This window comes from Pongo pygmaeus, chromosome 19 (assembly GCF_028885625.2).
Source record: "Pongo pygmaeus isolate AG05252 chromosome 19, NHGRI_mPonPyg2-v2.0_pri, whole genome shotgun sequence".
Lineage (NCBI taxonomy): Eukaryota > Metazoa > Chordata > Mammalia > Primates > Hominidae > Pongo > Pongo pygmaeus.
In genome coordinates this window covers 33,453,229-33,470,808 of record NC_072392.2, presented here as the reverse complement: position 1 = coordinate 33,470,808, position 17,580 = coordinate 33,453,229, and the positions used below count along the sequence as shown (strand labels likewise).

At 39.8% G+C, this 17,580-nt stretch overlaps 1 protein-coding gene across 1 annotated transcript in view; it reads right to left on the bottom strand.

The window, feature by feature from the left end:
* Nucleotides 1-17,580, bottom strand: part of LOC129017989 (protein FAM182B-like) — a 789,280-nt gene that overhangs the window by 502,049 nt on the left and 269,651 nt on the right. The gene's annotated exons all lie outside the window — the stretch shown is intronic.

Below are 17,580 nucleotides of genomic sequence, written 5' to 3'. Positions count from 1 at the left end.
CCATGCTAAAACTAGTCAAAAGAAATTTAGAGTGGCTATATTAATATCAAAATAGATTTCAGAGCAAAGAATTATTTCTAGGAATTAAAGGTTATTTCATACTGACAATGTGGTCAGTGAAGAAGATATAACAATCCTAAATGTTTTTGTACCTAATAAGGCTTCAAAATGAATAAAAGATAAACTAATAAAACATCAAAGAAAAATAGAAAAATGCATAACTATGAGATATTTTAATAGCCTTCTCTCAATAATTAATACAACAAGTGGGCAGAAAATCAGTAAGAATGCAGTAGATTTGGCCGGGTGCAGTGGCTCATGCCTGTAATCCCAGCACTTTGGGAGGCTGAGGTGGGCAGATTACCTGAGGTCAGGAGTTCAAGACCAGCCTGGCCAACATGGCAAAATCCTGTCTCTACTAAAAATACAAAAATTAGCTGGGCATGTGGCAAGCGCTTGTAATCCCAGCTACTTGGGAGGCTGAGGCAGGGAGAATTACTTGAACCCAGCAGGCAGAGGTTGCAGTGAGCCGAGATTGTGCCACTGCACTCTAAACTGGGCTACAGAATGAGACTCCATCTCAAAAACAAACAAACAAACAAAAAAGAATATAGTAGATTTGAACAACACTATCAGCTAACTTGACTTGATTGATATTTGCAGAACACTTTGCTCTACAATAGCAGAATACAGATTTTTCCCAAGTGCACATGGAATATTTATGAATCTATACCACACTGTGGCCCATTTTTAAAAGTCTCCATAAATTCAAAAGTATTCATCATACACAGTGTGTTCTCTGTAAAACATACTGCATATGATGAATTAGAATTAAATTAGAAATCAGTGACAGAAAGATTCTTGAAAATCCCCAAATATCTGACATCTAATACACTTCTAAATAAATCATAGGTCAAAGGAGAAATCTAAAGGGAAATTAAAAAGCAATTCAAAGTGAATGAAAATAGAAAACAACATAGAATATATGCGCTGTCACTAAAAGAGTACCTAGAGGAAAATTTATGTCATTAAATATTATATTATTCACAATAGCAAAGACTTGGAACCAACCCAAATGTCCAACAATGATAGACTGGATTAAGAAAATGTGGCACATGTACACCATGGAATACTATGCAGCCATAAAAAATGATGAGTTCATGTCCTTTGTAGGGACATGGATGAAATTGGAAATCATCATTCTCAGTAAACTATCGCAAGAACAAAAAACCAAACACCGCATATTCTCACTCATAGGTGGGAATTGAACAATGAGAACACATGGACACAGGAAGGGGAACATCACACTTCGGGGACTGTTGTGGGTTGGGGGGAGGGGGGAGGGATAGCATTGGGAGATATACCTAATGCTAGATGACGAGTTGGTGGGTGCAGCGCACCAGCATGGCACATGTCTACATATGTAACTTACCTGCACATTGGGCACATGTACCATAAAACCTAAAGTATAATAATAATAATAATAATAATAATAATAATAAAAGAAAAAAAAAAGATTTCATAACCTTTTAAAAAAAAAAAGAAAAAAAGAAAAGAAGAGAGGTCTCAAATCAGTGACTTCAGTTTTCACTTAAAGATGGAAAAAAAAGCAAATTAAATCCAAAGTAAGCAGAAAAAAGGAATAATAAAGATCAAAGTGAGAATCAGTGAAAGAAAATAGGTTAGAGGAAAATCAGTGAATCCCAAAGCTTGTTCTTTGGGAAAATCAATAACATTGATACATTTTCAGCCAGATTGATCAGGGAAAAAAGAGAGAATTACCAGTAGAAGGTATGAGACAGGTGACATCACTAAAGATTCTACAGATATAAAGGGATAGTAAAATAATATTAGGAATACTTTTATCTCAATTAAATTCAATGCCATGGATAAAATCGACAAATTCCTTCAAAGACAAATTTCCAAAGTTCACCCAAGAAGAAACAGATAACCTGAATAGCCCTGTATCTATTAAATAAACTCAGATTCGTTTTTTACACTTTATCTTAGGTAAAAGGCCTAGAAATGATGAAAAATGTTGTTTTAAGACCTCCCTATAGGCTAGGCACAGTGGCTTATGCCTTTAGTCCCAGCGCCAGCACCTTGGGAGGTTGATGCGGGCAGATCACCTGAGGTCAGGAGTTCGAGACCAGCTTGGCCAACATGGTGAAACCTCATCTCTACTAAAAATACAAAAATTAGCTGGGTATGGTGGCAGGCACCTGTAACCCCAGATACTTGGGAGGCTGAGGCAGGAAAATTGCTTGAACCTGGGATGGGGGGTGTTGCGGGAAGTCAGGGACCCTGAATGGAGGGACTGGCTGAAGCCATGGCAGAAGAACATAAATTGTGAAGATTTCATGGACATTTATTAGTTCCCCAAATTAATACTTTTATAATTTCTTACGTCTGTCTTTACCGCAATCTCTGAACATAAATTGTGAATATTTCATAGACACTTATCACTTCCCCAATCAATACTCTTGTGATTTCCTATGCCTGTCTTTACTTTAATCTCTTAATCCTGTCATCTTCATAAGCTGAGGATGTATGTTGCCTCAGGACCCTGTGATGATTGCGTTAACTGAGCAAATTGTTTAAACAATATAAAATCTGGGCACCTTGAAAAAAGAACAGGATAACAGCGATGTTCAGGGAACAAGGGAGATATCCATTAGGTCTGGCTGCCTGAGAACCAGGTGGAACAGAGCCATATTTCTCTTCTTTCAAAAGTGAATAGGAGAAATATCACTGAATTCTTTTTCTCGGCAAGGGACAGCCCTGAGAAAGAGAATGCATTCCTAGGCGGAGGTCTCTGAAATGCCACTCTGCAAACGTCTGTCTTTTATGGTTGCAGATAAGGGATGAAATAAGCCCCGGTCTCCCGTAGCACTCCCAGGCTTATTAGGAGGATGAAATTCCGGCCTAATAAATTTTGGTCAGACCAGTTGTCTGCTCTCAAACCCTGTCTCCTGATAAGATGTTATCAATGACAATGCGTGCCCGAAACTTCATTAACAATTTTAATTTTGCCCCAGTCCTGTGATCTAACCCTGCCTCCATTTGCCTTGTGATATTTTATTACCTTGTAAAGCATGTGATCTCTGTGACCCATACCCTGTTCGTACACTCCCTCTGCTTTTGAAAATCACTAATAAAAACTTGCTGTTTTTGCGGCTTGGGGGGCATCCTGGAACCTGCCAACATGCGATGTCTCCCCTGGACACCCAGCTTTAAAATTTCTCTCTTTTGTACTCTTTCCCTTTATTTCTCAGACTGGCTGACACTTATGGAAAATAGAAAAGGACCCACACTGAATTATTGGGGGTGGGTTCCCCCGAGGTTGCAGTGAGCTGAGGTCACACCTCTGCACTCCAGCCTGGGCGACAGAGTGCGACTCTCCCTCAAAAAAAAAAAAAAAAAAAAAAAAAGTCCTGGCTCCGTGGCTCACCTTTGTAATCCCAGCAATTTGGGAGGCTGAGGTGGGCAGATCATGAGGTCAGGATGAGGTCAGGAGATGGAGACCATCCTGGCTAACACAGTGAAACCCCTTGTTGACCAAAAATACAAAAAATTAGCCAGGCGTGGTGATGTAAGCCTGTAATACCAGCTACTTGGGAGGCTGAGGCAAGAGAATCACTTGAACCCAGGAGGTGGAGGCTGCAGTGAGCCGAGATTGCAAGGCTGCACTCCAGCCTGGGTGACAGAGGGAGACTCTGTCTCAAAAAAAAAAAGAATAACATAAAAACCTCCCTATAAAGAAATTCAGGCCCAGATGGTGATAGTAGTGAAATTCACCAAACATTTAAGGGAGAAGTAATAACAATACTTCACAAACTCTTCCAAAAAACTGAAGAGGAAGTAATACTTCCCAACTCAATCTATGAAGTCAGCGTTACCCTGATACCAAAATTATCCTTGTACCCTGGCCAGACAAGGATATTTGAAGAAAACAAAACTACAGACAATATTCTTCATGAACATAGGGCAAGAATTCTATGCAAAAGTTTAGCAAATGAAATCCTAAATATAATAGAAAGGTAATAAATCATAATTAAGTGGTATTTATCCTAGAGATGCAAGATTGATTTAAAAATAGAAAATAAATCAATGTAATTTACCACATAAACAAACTAAAAAATTGTATGATCACCGTAATCAATACAGAAAAAACATTTGGCAAAATCCAACATCCATTATTGATAAAAACTGAGGCAAATTAGGAACAGAGGGAACTTCCTCAAGCTGATAAAGGGCAATTCCAAAAGTCCTTCAGCTAGCATCACACTTGATTGTGGAAGACTGAATACTTTCCCCTTCACATCAGGAACACACTAGGGATGCCTGCCCTCACCACCTCTATCCAGCGCTGTATTGGAGACTGTGCAATCAGCCAAGAAACAGAAATAAAGGACATTCAGTTTGGAAAGAAAGACATAATGGTCGTTATTCACAGACGACATGATTGTCTGTGTAGAAAATTCAGTGGAATGTACAAGAGGTTAATAAGTGTGTTTACCAAGGTTTCAGGACAAATTACTGTACAAAAATTGTTTAATGAGAGCTTTGTAACTTAATTCAAAATTAAAATGTAATGCATATATTATTGGTTGGATTAACCATCACAAAATGTACACACATTGCAAAATATCATATTGTATACTATGAATAGATAAAATTTGTATTTGCCAAGTAAAAAATAAAGAAATTAAAATAAAAAATTAACAACATTTACAATAGTATGAAAAATGTAAAGTACTTAGGAACAAATCTGACAAAAAATGTAAAAGGCCTGTACACAGAAAACTGTAAAACATTGCTATGATAAATTAAAGAAGCCATAAATAAATGGGGAGATATATGTTGTTCATGAGTGAGAAGACTCAATATTGTTAAGAGGTTATACTCTTAAAAGACAGATTCAATATAGATTGACTACAATCCCAATCAAAATCCCAGCAGGCTATTTATTAGTGTCTAGATCCATTCCATCAAAGACCTGGCACCCACAAGAATCTGCCAACCCATTTGGGAAATAAGAGTCATCCCTGGTGTGCCTGAAAAGCACCATCAGCTCCCCAGGTCGCCAGAAACAGAAGTCTTAACTGGCTCTGAGTGTTGGACATCAGATTACACTGGTTTCAGCATAACGTACACTCAAGTTCAGCTGAAACTGAAGCTGTCCACAACTGCTGCTTTATGTTGGCTTTGGGACCTGGCAACCACCATTCTACTTTCTGTCTGTATGAATTTGACTGTTCTAGGTATTCATGTAATTGCAATCTTGCAGTATTTGTCTTTTTGCGACTGGTTTATTTCACCAATGGCAATGTCCTGAAGATTCATCCATGTTGTTGCATGTATCAAATTTCCTTCCTTTTAAAAGCTGAATAATATTTCATTGTATGGATATACCACATTTTGCTTACCCATTCATCTGTCAATGAACACTTAACATGGCTTCTGCCTTTTAGTTATTCTGAATAATACTGCTATGAACATGTCTCTTTATGTGTTTCATGCTATTGTTTTGGGTATATACCTGAAAGTGGCAATGCTGGATCATATGTTAATTCTGTGTATGGTTTTCTGAGGAGCCATCAAACTGTTTTCCACAGCAGCTGCACCATTTTACATTCCCACCAACAATGCATGGGGGTTTCAATTTCTCCACATCCTTGCCAATGCTTATTATTTTCTGTTTGTTTTATTTTTGGATAATAGTCATTCTAACATGTGTGAAGTAGTATCCCACCATGGTTTACATTTGCATTCCCCGATGACTAATGATGTCAAGTGTCTTTCCATGTGCTTTTTGTATATCTTCTTTGGAGAAATGTCTTCTCAAGTCCTTTGTCCATATTTAAATCAAGTTTTTTAAGTTATTTTAAGGATCAAATAAAATAGTGTATTTAGTACGCTGACTGGATCATAATAAACACTCCACAAAATGTTAAAAAATTGAGTTTTTTTTGTTGTTGTCATTGAGTTGAATTTTTTTTAACTGAAGTATGTCTGTACAGATAAGCCACAAATCCCAAGAAAACAGATTGATGAATTATCACAAGGTGAACACATCTGGGACACCAGCCCTTAGATCAAGAAATAAAACATTACCAGAGCTCCCATGCAAACACTAAGATGATCACTATGCTGACTTATAACACTATAGGTTTGTTTTGCTTGTTTTGGAGTTTCACGGAAATGAAATAGTGTAGCACACATTCATTTGTATCAGGTTTCTTTCACTCAACATTATGTTGGTGAGATTCACCAACTGTGCATGGCAGTTATTAATCTATTTTCATTACCATAAAAATTCCATGATATAATATATATTTGTCCATTATTCCATGATTAACATTGGGCTACTATGAAGATTGCCTCTATCAGGATGCATTTCTTTTGGGTTTTCACATTGGAGTGGGATTTCAGGATCATAGGGGTGCTCACCTTTAGCAGTATTCCCAAATAATTTTCCAAAGTAGTTGTGCTATTTCACATTTCCACCAGCTGTGTATAAATGTTTCAGTTACTTCACATTTTCACCAACACTTGGTATTAACAGTCTTCTTAATTTTAGCCATGCTGGTCGGTGTGTATTGGCTTCTCATTGTGGATCACATTTGTCTGATGGTTTATGAGGTTGGGCATTTTTATATGCTTTCTGGCCATTTGGATGCTCATTTGTCTTTCCTTACTTCCTTTTTCTTTTCTTTTTTTAAAAAATGAAGTTCCTATTCCTTTCTCTTGTTCATTTTTCCGTTGGATTCTTTATTTTATTTGTAGAAATTCTTCATGCACTCTGGACATGAGTCCTTTGCCTGTCATATTGTGACAAATATATTTCCCATTTGTGACTTATCTTTTCCCTCTCTTATTGAATTTTTTGAGAGATTCTTAATTTTACTATCATCCAATGTATTGATCTTCTCCTTTTGGGGTAGTTTTTTTTTTTCTATTGAAGAAATCATTCCCTGCCTTCTGAGGAGCTTTTAAAATATACATATGCCTACTAAACCCCACTGCTTTGATACATATTTTATGCCAGAAAATGTACTAGGCACTTTCATGATGTTATTGTCTATTTTGTGGGAAAATATCATCATCATCACTTTCCCAGGCCAGGACATGATATGTGTGCAGGATAATGCCATAGCTCCCCAACATCTGGAAATCTTCCTGCATTGGGGAGGGTGGGCCTGATGACACAATGGGGTCAGGTGGGTGCTAATTCCCAACTCCACAGGTGCAGGGCTTGGAAAACAGAGGAGAGCCAGGTCAGAGCTTGGTCCTGCAATGGACAGAAGATATAGAAGAGTCTGTTCGTATTGCCATGGGGGTCCAGGGACTGCAGGAGGTGGAGAGGAGCAATCAGAAGATAGATCCTGTGTGAGGAGGAGCAGAGCACAAGGGATGAGGCCCCAAGAAAAGGGCAAGAAGGGAGGGACCTCTTGCTTAGCAGCTCAGTATTACACGCATCTAGAGGTGAGGGCACAGCCACTGGCTCCAAATGTACTATCTCTGACACTTGTTATTTTGGTGCAAGGACTGGGAGAAAGTTCTGCACTGTACAGATCCTGCCCAGGAATGGTAGAGGATACCACAAAGCTTGTGGATGAGCAGTCAGGGCTCTCCTGTGGGCAGAGGCTCCAGGGCATGTGAGCCACACTGGAGCTGTGGATAGCGCCAGGCCTCCCAGGAGGGGCCCACACCAGCCTTTCTCTCTTACTCTTTCTGAATCAAGAATGTTGAACACACAATGAAAAGCCCAACTTACAAAAAGAAAGTATTTGCCTGATGAGGTTAGAACTGGTATTATAAGTAGTTTGCCGATCTATATATTGTGACAGAAAGCAGATCAGTGGTTGCTTTGGGTGGAGCATGGCAGGAGAGGCAGGAGGAAGGGATCACAAAGGAGCACAAGAAAACCTGTGGGGGATGGACATGCTCGCTGTCTTGATAATGGTGATGGTTTCATGGGTGCACAAGTCCTTCTATTATATGTCAGTCACCCCTTAGTGAGGCTGTTATGCATTCTCCTGACACATACACACACACACACACACACACACACACACGCACACAGACACACACGTAGTTGCAATGAAATGGTTTAAGATACACTTGAGTTTCAAAAGTACACGCTCTCCAAGCCTGCCCGTTTGGCTCTTCCAAGCGTCCCAGTCACGAGGGAGTGAGACCAACATTTGGCCTGACTCCAGCTGCAACATGGCTGCTGACACTACTTCAGGTTCAAAGTTCTGGGACTCCATGAAGCCCCAACTTGAGGAGAGAGGCTGCCAGATGTACAGAGAAGGAAAGACTACCAACCACACATCTGTCTTGCCCCTGACTACTACACACAGGCAATCACTGGAGCTTCCGACTTGAACTTCAAAATCTGTGGGCCCAAGACAGGAGATGTCCCTCCCAACCCCTCTCCCCCCATTCATGGGAAAAGTGGCAATTGAGAGTGGAGGAGAGGATTAAAATACTAAGAGAATGAAACACATCTGAGGGTCCTCAGTTCATTGCTGAGAATGGCTGTTGGAATGATAACCACGCAACTTAAGAGAACAAGAATTGTGGGTAATTTTCCTTCCTGCAAACAGTATGTTTCTTTACTAGTTTCTTACTGCAGGAGGCTTTAAAGCTCCATAGAATATCTTCAGTAATAAGGAACAAAATGAAAAATAAAAAACAATGGTAATTGTCACAGCTAACAAATTGCTATTAGCAAAGATTTTCAGCAAGGTGTAAAAATCAGCAGGCTATATTTTTACCTAAATGATCCCTGCAGTCTATGAAGAGGTGCCTCAAAGGTAGCTAAGACACTGATCTGCCATCACAGGACATTCCCGCCCTGGTCCGGGAGGCCTGAGCTGACCCCGTCCACTCAGCTCCTCTGTGAGGTGATCAACTCAGGTGCTGATCACTTATTCCCTCTGGTAATCGACAGCTGTTGCCAGGCAGCTAACCAAGGACATTGCTGAGGACCAGACAGGGGCAAACAGGCTCCCACCCTGGGACCATTAGCACAGGGCTCTCACCATCTGAGCACCAGCTCCAGAGAAAAAGGAGAAAGAGTTGGTAATGCTACCAGGAGGTGTGGGGTCTTCAGTTCTTGTCTTTTTGGAGGAAAGAATTCAGCCAAGAAGTGAGCAGTGACAGTGAAGCAGCTGCAGAGTTTATTTAAAGAGAGAGTACACTCTAAAAGCCAAGTCAGAGTGGGCTGCTTGGAAAAAGAGACAGCGTAGATCGGCACTGGGGAAGCTCCCTTATGAGGGTCTTATATGATTATTCATGAAAGGGGTTGGGAAGGGGTGTTACTAGCAAACACGTTTTGGGTGGTCTCCTGGGAGCACATGCTCTATGGTGATACATGCTAGTACATACATCACACGTCTTAGTAATGACTGAAATCTCCACCCAGGGGCTTTTTTTTTTTTTTTACCATTATAATGAGTAAATGTTACCTTCAGAGCAAGCCAAGTTGAAGTGTGCATGCTCGCTATTAGGCAAAGTCCCTACTGAAGTTATCTCCTGTCAGGGTCAGATAAGTCCCAGTTAGGACCAGAGAAGCCAAACCTCAAGTCCAGATGTGGACTTGGGTGAATGAGGGTCTGAGGAGTGAATTGTTTGCTTCACAGTAAAATCTGAAATATTTATGCAGTATGTGAGTCGATGCATCTCCAACACAGGAGTGTCCAGCCTGGCAAACCAGGGGCCACCCTAGGGAAAGATCCAATGACATCACAATCTTTAAATAGGAATGAGAGGAACAAGGCTGGTGGACATCTCTCTGAGGGCATTACTTTCCAGATATTTGAGCAAGGCCTCCTTTGCAAATCTGGGTGATGGTTATCAAGATAGAGACAAGAGGTATCCAGCAACAGGTGTATTTTATAAAAATTAGTTGTGTAAACATGCTTGTAAAAATTAAAACACTACAGCAATGTATTTGAAAAGTAAACATTTCTCATTATTACACCTACTAGAGATAACTAGCGATGGCTAAACAAAAAGTTCGGTGCATGTTCTGTGTACACTGACTGCCTGAACCTTCCAAGTCTATTTGGCTTCTGATTTGGATAGGGAGAGTCAAGCACCAAGCTTGACTCAGGAGGGAGAGCACTATCCAAATGAATGTAGCTCCAGTATGAATAGCAAGAATTTATATAGAAAGGGACTCACCTAAAAAGTTATCTGATTTTATTCAATTATTGAGCTTGATAGTAAAAGGTTGGATAACAAGGGATAGCTGTAATAACACACACGATGAGAACACAAACTGCTTCTAATATTCATAAACAAGTAAGTGTCTGAGACAGGTCTCAATCAATTTAGAAGTTTATTTTGCCAAGATTAAGGACAAGTTGGAAGGAAAAAACACAGAATCATAGAAACAATCTGTGGACTGTGCCTTTCTCCAAAGATGATGCTGAGGCTTCAATGTTTAAAGGGGAAGAGTGTGCTGGAGGGGAAAGAGGAAGGGTATGGTCACATTACTGAATCCACACATTGCAAAAGAAAAGGATAAGGCAGGGGAATAGTCAATTTTGTATTCATCTTATGCTCAGTAAATCAGCACTTCACATAAGGTAAGATGAGGACAGAGCACCTACCTGTGGGGATATTTAACCTTCTATCTGGAGCTGTGTGCTTAGGAGCAAAAGGAAAGTCAGCTTCTTGCATGACTTAGCTTTCAGCTTAACTTTCTCCTTTTGGCAGAGTGAATTGGGGTCCCAAGTTTCTATTTTCCTCTCACACATTTGAAACTAGACTTGATTTTGCTTAGAAATGTGACATTTATTTATACTTCTAAACAAAATCAAGGCTAGTTATCAATTGCCCATTTTCAGAGAATGAGAAAGCCCAAGAGCTCCGTGACTCCTTCCCATTTCCTTGGGTTATGGATACCAGGACCCTGGGTTCTGCAGAGCCTGGGGACAGTGGATGAGAGAATGCTGTTTCTGAGCATGAAATGGTTGCTGTCAGATCCCTGCTCCTAAACTTACTAGGGAGTGACTGGTCAACAAAAAGAGTGAAACTCTAAAATATTTGAAGAGATTTATTCTGAGCCAAATATAAGTGACCAATGGGCCATGACCCAGCCCTCAGGAGACCCTGAGAACATGTGCACAAGATGGTCAGGGCCCAGCCTAGTTTTACACATTTTAGGGAGCCATGAGACATCAGTCAATACATGTAAGGTATATATTGTTTCAGTCTGGAAGGGCAGGACAACTTGAAGTGGGGACTTCCAGGTTATAGGTAGATTTTAAAATTTTCTGATTGGCAATTGGATGAAAGAGTTATTATCAGTAGAAAGGAATGTCTGGGTTAAGATAAGCGGTTGGAGAAATGTAGATATTATCAGGCAGATAAAGCCTCCAGGTAGCAGGATTCAGAGAAAGTAGATGTTAAATATTTCTGATCAGACTCTTAGGTCTGATGTTGATGTCTTAAGGTCTGTGTTGATGTTAATGCTGGAGAAATATAATTATGCATGTCCAATGCTCTCTTCCATCATGGCCTGAACAAGATTTTCAGTTTCACTCTGGAATCCCCATGGCCGAGAGGAGGGGTACATTCAGATGGTTGAAGGGCTTAGAATTTTATTTTTGGTTTACATTCTTCCCTTTATGGCCAATATTTGCCAGCGTCAGCATCAATGGCTATTAATTTTTTTCCCCCAGCACTGCTTGGGTGGCCTATCTGCCTGCCCTGTGTCCATCCTGTCCTTCAGTGAGACTCCCTATGGTGGAGGAACTTGAAGTCAAAATACTTATAGACAAGTAAGTGTTCTAGGAAAGATAGGAATGGACTCGGGCAGGCATTCATTACCCCTTAAAAGATTTATTTAAAGTAAAGAGCCAAAAACAAAAAGCCAATGGCGAGTTTACAAAAATTGACTTTTCTTTCACTTCTATGCGTTGAGCTACTATAATCTTGGTTTTAATTACAGACTTACGGTGATTAACTATACAAAACATATACATTTTTCTAAAAAATAATTGTATATATCTAAATATCTATATCTGCAAAACTTATAACTGGGAGTATTATGCCCAGGAGGCTTGGTCATGAGGTATCTTTATCCTCTTAATAATTATTTTCTTTTAATTTCAGGAAGCAGGACATTTTTCATGGTTGGGGTGGATAAAAAGGTGCCACATAATAACTGAGAAAGCAAAGTTCTTTGTTTTACAAGCTGTTTAGGCACCTATGTACCCTCCTTGATTTGGAGTGTCTGAGCTAACTGTATCCCTCAAAACCAGCCCTTACAATCTCATGCAACCATCTCTTCTGCAACAGTCTCTGGGCCTAGAGGGAGGGTCCTTGCATAGTATTAGCAGTAGGACATTTGCAATGAAAAACAGATCGGGTCCACTGGGATGCCAAATAATGGAGATTTGCATCTCTAATCTTCAGAATGCCATGATTCTGGTTTCCTTTGAAGTGAAACAAGGAGAGATAAATAACATTAATATTTTGACCATCAGAAGAGTACTTGTGTGTCAAAAGACAAAAAATAGCCTATTTCATTAGGTCACCAACTGAAAATATGAAGAAAAATGATAATCTTGTACTCATTAGAAGATTATTATAACTATGAAAACTTTCAGGATTCTCAGGATCATCTTGGCTACACGGGGTCCTCTTTGGTTCTGTATGAAATCTAAAGTAGATTTTTCTAATTCTGTGAAGAATGTCAGTGGTAGTTTGATGGGAATGGCATTGAATCTATAAGTTACTTTGGGCAATACAGCCATTTTTATAGTATTGATTTTTCCTATCCATGGGGATGGAATGTTTTTCCATTTGTTTATGTCCTCTTATTTCCTTGAGCAGTGGTTTGTAGTTCTCCTTGAAGAGGTCTTTCACATCCCTTGTCAGCTGTATTTCTAGGTATTTTATTCATTTTTTTTAGCAATTGTGAATGGGAGTTCATTCATGATTTGTCTCTCTGCTTGTCTATTGTTGGTGGAAAGGATTGCTTGTGATTTTTGGACATTGATTTTATATCATGAGACTTTGCTGAAGTTGCTTATCAGTTTAAGGGGTTTTGGGACTGAGATTATGGAGTTTTCTAAATATAACAGCATATCATCTGCAATCAGAGGCAACTTGACTTCCTCTCTTCCTATATGAATACCCTTTATTTCTTCCTTTTGCCTGATTGCCCTTGCCAGAACTTCCTATACTACGTTGAATAGAAGTGGTGAGAGAGGGCTTCCTTGTCTTGTACCAGTTTTCAAAGGCAATGCTTCCAGCTTTTGCCCATTGACTGAGATATTGGCTGTAGGGTTGCCATAAATAGCTTTTATTATTTTGAGATATGTTCCATCAATACCTAGTTTATTGAGAGTTTTTAACATGAAGTGGTGTTGAATTTTATCAAAGCCTTTTTCTGCACCTATTGAGATAATCATGTGGTTTTTGTCTTTGGTTCTGTTTATGTTGATGGATTATATTTATTTATTTGTGCATGGTGAAACAGTCTTGCATCCCAGGGATGAAGCTGACTTGATTGTGGTGGATAAGTGTTTTGATGTGCTGCTGAATTTGGTTTGCTAGTATTTAATTGAGGATTTGTGCATCGATTTTCATCAGGGATATTGGCCTGAAGTGTGTGTGTGTTTGTGTGTGTGTGTGTGTCTTCCTGATTTTGGTATCAGGATGATGCTGGCTTCATAAAATGAGTTAGGGGGAAGTCACTCCTTTTCAACTGTTTGGAATAGCAAAAAGAACAAAGTTGGAGGCATCACACTACTTCAAACTATACTACAAGGCTACACTAACCAACACAGCATGGTACTGGTACCAAAACAGACATATAGACTAATTAAACAGAACAGAGACCTCAGAAATAACACCACACATCTACATCCATATGATCTTCAACAAACCTGACAAAAAGAAGCAATGAAGAAAGAATCTCCTATTCAATAAATAGAGCTGGGAAAATTCACTAGCCATATGCAGAAGATTGAAACTGGAACCCTTCCTTAAACCTTAAACTTAAGACTTTAAACCTTAAACATAAAACTTAAATGTCAAGCCCCAAACCATAAAAACCCTAGAAGAAAACCTAGGCAATACCATTCAGGACATAGGCATGAGCAAGGACTTCATGACAAAAATGCCAAAAGCAACTGCAACAGAAGCCAAGATTGACAAATGAGATCTAAGTAAACTAAAGAGCTTCTGCACAGCAAAAGAAACTATCATCAGAATGAACAGGCAAACAACAGAATGGGAGAAAAATTTTGCAATCTACCCATCTGACAAAGGTCTAATATCCAGAATTTACAAGGAAATTGAACAAATTCACAAGAAAAAAACAAACAACCCAATCAAAAAATGGGAAAAGAATATGAACAGACACTTCTCCAAAGAAGATATTTACATAGCCAACAAACATATAAAAAAAGCTCAACATCACTGATTATTTGAGAAATGCAAATCAAAACTACAATGAGATATCATCTCACACCAGTCAGGATGGTGATTATTAAAAAATCAAGAAACAGTAGAAGCTGACCAGGCTGTGGAGAAATAGGAATGCTTTTATGCTGTTGGTGGGCATGTAAATTAGTTCAACCATTGTGGAAGACAGTATGACGATTCCTCAAGGATCTAAAACCAGAAATACCATTTGACCCAGCAATCCCATTACTGTATATATACCCAAAATAATATAAATTATTCTAGTATAAAGATACACGTACACATATGTTTATTGCAGCACTATTTACAATAGCAAAGTCATGGAACTAGTCCAAATGCCCATCAATGATAGACTGGATAAACAAAATGTAGTACATATACATCATGGAATACTATGCAGCCATAAAAGGAATGAGATCATGCCCTTTGCAGGGACATGGATGAAGCTGAAAGCCATCATCCTTAGCAAACTAAAACAGGAACAGAAAACCAAACACCACATGTTCTCACTCATAAGTGGGAGTTGAACAATGAGAACACATGGACACAGGGAGCAGAAAAGCACACACCGGGGCCTGTTGGGGGGTGAGGGGTGAGGGAATAGAACTTAGAGGATGGGTCAATAGGTATAGCAAACCACCATGGCACGTGTATACCTACTTAACAAACCTGCACATTCTGCACATGTATCCTGGAACTTAAAGGAAAATAAAATAAAATATAAAAATTTTATGATTCAATTTGTACTCCATAAAATAAAAGCCAGAGCTGACATTTAGTAACAAGCATTACCCTTTTCCCTTGAAACAATCTCTCTGTCTCTCTCTAGCTCTCCTTTTTTATTAAAGAGAAGTCATAGTGAGAACAATTTGTGTGAAAAATAAGTTTTAGGCTTATTATGGTTGGCTTGTGATATGGCTTGACTCTGTGTCCTCACCCAAATCTCATTTCAAATTGTCATCCCTCCTGGTGGGACGTGAATGTATCATGGGAGTTGTTTCACCCATGCTGTTTTCATGATAGTGAGTTATGAAATCTGATGATTGTATAAGTGTTTGACATTTTATCCTTTACACACACACACACACACAGTCTCTCCTGCCACCTTGTGAAGAAGGTGCCTACTTTCCTTTCTATCATAACTGTAAGTTTTCTGAGGCCTCCCCGGCTATGCAGAACTGTCAGTTAAACCTCTTTTGTTTATAAATTACCCAGTCTCAAATATTATCTTTATAGCAGTGTGAGAAGGGACTAGTACAGCCTGAGTATTCACTTAAAGTGCAGAAACAATTAATTGGTCATATAGGCTTCTCTTAAGTTGGGTTTGTTGGAATTTACCTAAAATTAAGTTATTCTAGTCAAAGCCTGGGTAAAATAACCAGTGTCTCCATTTGTCTCATTTTACAATAAAAGATGTACTTAAGCAAATAACTATATTTTCACCTAATCAGAATACTCACAGCTTTCAAATTATGGATAAACTAGAGAAAAATAAATTTGCTCACAAAAACACACTTCACCCAATTTTTCTAAACTATAAATAACTCAAAATAAAAACATTTGCTTGACTCTTCTTTAATAAGAGCAGTGGCTTTCAAACATGATGTCATTTGTTAATCTTGGAACTGCTATCCACAAGCCAAACAGCTCCTGTCAGATGGGAACCGCCTATCAAGCACTGTAGAATATGTAGCAGTTCTTCACATAGTTAGAGTCAGTCCTATGGGAAAACAGAGGCTCTTTGCTGATGAGTATTATTCTCCTTGCATTCCTCAGGTAGAAAGACGCTATATCAAAAGGATTTGGGTCCCCAGCAGGGTTTGGGACAAAGGACTCAGGGCGTTTGGTTGATCTTCACCTTATTTGTCTCAACATTGCCCCAGGTAATATTATCTTCCTCATTATAACTTTTGCCTTTTGATTAAAAAACATTTTCTATCTGGGGCAAATAATGAATAAGTATTCAAACATATCTATGATTCTTCTGGGGCAGGTCCTTGGACTTCCTTTTCCTTTCAATTTTGTTCTTATTTCCCTAATCATTTATCAAGCATCTTTAAGAGCCCTGAAGGACAGCAAATTTGATAAGGCTTCTCTACCATACGATTGTGCTGAAGCGATGTTACCCAGAGTGCCAATGAAAAAGGGGCCCTTTCAACCCCTAAATTTCTTATTGCATGAGTCCAAGCCACATTTTGAAAAGCCTGCTGGAGGAGTAAAGAGGTTTCTGCAAAGTTCAATCCACCCCCAATCCTCCAATGTCCAGGTAGTCCTGACGGAACCTCCCCTGCATCCAGCTCCAGCCCCAGCCCAGTCCCATTGGATCCGTGACATTCGTTAGAGCCGAAAGATTCAAGGAGTCAGTCCACCCACGAGCAGAGGGGAGGATGTTTCTCAAGAATGAGACAGGAAGTGCAGAGGAAATGCGACACTGTGCCTGCCTTAGAAGACAAGGCCAGTCATGGTCACCTACAGCCCATTCTAGGCAATCCACTCAGCTATGAGGTGAAACACGGAGACCAAGATAGCTTCCCTGTCTGAGACACGTACGGAAGCCAAGAGCCCCAGGATCATCAACCCTGGCTAATCAAGCAGAAACAGGTTTGGAGGGAGAAACAGTCATGACACGGATCTCCAGGAAGTGTCCCCTGGCAGACTGGGAAGTGATCTTTGTTGAAGACATTCAGACAGACCAAGAAACATCAAGGTCCCTCAGAAACAGGAGAGACAGAGCAAGAGGGAGGACAGAGCACAGGCCAGAGCCCAGGCAGGATATAGCACCATGCCATCGGTACAGGCATAAGGGGAGGGGTGCCAAACTGGTGACTTGTCCAGAGAGACCAGTGTTCCAGTGACAGGGATTGTTGCCAACTCCCATTCCTAGCTTCTTCTTCAAGATTGTATCGTTGTGTGGCTTCGTTCTCAGAGAAGAGCTGTGAAAAGATACAAGAATCTTCTTTGACTTTGGTTGGCTCCACCCCTGCAGAAAAATGACCTCCTGTGAGGATTTTGTTCTTGGCTGGAGTGTGATCATATTGATCCTAGAAAAGAGGCCGCTCAAATTGGGGATGAGATTTCAATTGCCCCGGGACTGACGCATCTCGTCACGTGGTCGAGGCCTTC